A 1,489-nucleotide genomic window follows, 5' to 3' on the forward strand; every position below is an offset into this window, starting at 1 on the left:
TTTGACATGTGTAATCTCATTTAACCCTCATGATAAATATGTAATACTTTAGATGATATAACTGAACTTCAGGTTATTGAGTGACTTTCCCAAGGAAAACAGATTGCAGGAATATCTGTAGGATATAAAACATGATATATTAGTATTTTTTAGAGAAAATATTTGCTCTAAATGCCCTTTGCTTTCTTAAAAATTAATAATTTGTTAAGAGCTTGTTTATTTTACTTAGCTGTTCTGTCTGGTGAGAATTGATACTGCACTAAAGACATTTTAAAATACAATCTGAAAGATCTAACCTAAATCTTTAGGGTTGAGAGTCTAACAAAGGATACATTGGTGTAGTTCTTTAGGTAACTGTGTTATTTGAACTGCATCCTAAACCAAGTAACAGTGAATTTTAGAATATGCATGTGGTAGGAGCTACCCTGTATTCCCTAATATTCGTTTTTCTCCTTCTACAGATTTCCCACCTAATTAGCTAGGGAATGGCATCCTGGAATAAAGATAAAACTTTTCCTAGATTTTATCGCTGTATCTTGGTATGGCCACATCACCAAGTTTGGGCCAATGGATACACTTCCAGGAAGTATCCTTAAAAGGAGGAGGCACGCCCATCCCTTCCCCCTTTTTCCTGAAAGGTAGACACAATAGCAGAAACTAGAGTAGCCATCTTGGACTATGTGATAAAGGCTTCGTTTTGTGAATGGCAGAGAAATGAGGTAGATACTGTCTGAATCCCATCTTGTGGGTATAGCAGCCCTGAACTACTTGTCTGAATTTTTTTTTTTTGAAACAGAGTTTTTGCTCTTGTCACCCAGGCTGGAGTGCAGTGGTGTGATCTCGGCTCATTGCAACCTCTGCCCTCTGGGTTCAAGTGATTCTCCTGCCTCAGCCTCCCTGGTAGCTGGGATTACCACCCTGCCACTACACCTGGCTAATTTTTGTATTTTTAGTAGAGACGGGATTTCACCACAATGGCCAGGCTAGTCTCGAATTCCTGACCTTAGGTGATCCGCCTGCCTCAGCCTCCCAAAGTACTGAGATTACAGGCGTGAGCCATCGTATCTGGCGACCTGTTTGAACTTTTAATAAAAGTGAAGGGAGGAACTACCTTCTTCAAGTGTTAATGTTCTGGCTTCTCTATTGCTCATAGCCTAACTGGATTCTTGTCGATACAGTGCACTTTGAGCATTATCCATGATTATTTCCATTTGAACTAACTTTCCATATTGTACTAACAACTCCAGTTGTTAGTACAGTGTTAGAGATGTAATAATTTAGTAAATACATAGTTGTCCTTTATGTAATAATTAAGCGAATATTGTAGTTGCTGCCGAGTTGCACTGTTCAGATGCTGTTGCTACGTAAAACTCCACTCCTAGAATTACTGGTGAAAAGTCATTTTATTATGCTCACAAATTCTGTGGGACAGGAATTTGGATGGAGCACAGTGATGGCTGGGGAAGGAGCCAGGGAGTGGCAGGGAGCT

Source organism: Pan troglodytes, chromosome 19, assembly GCF_028858775.2.
Source record: "Pan troglodytes isolate AG18354 chromosome 19, NHGRI_mPanTro3-v2.0_pri, whole genome shotgun sequence".
Lineage (NCBI taxonomy): Eukaryota > Metazoa > Chordata > Mammalia > Primates > Hominidae > Pan > Pan troglodytes.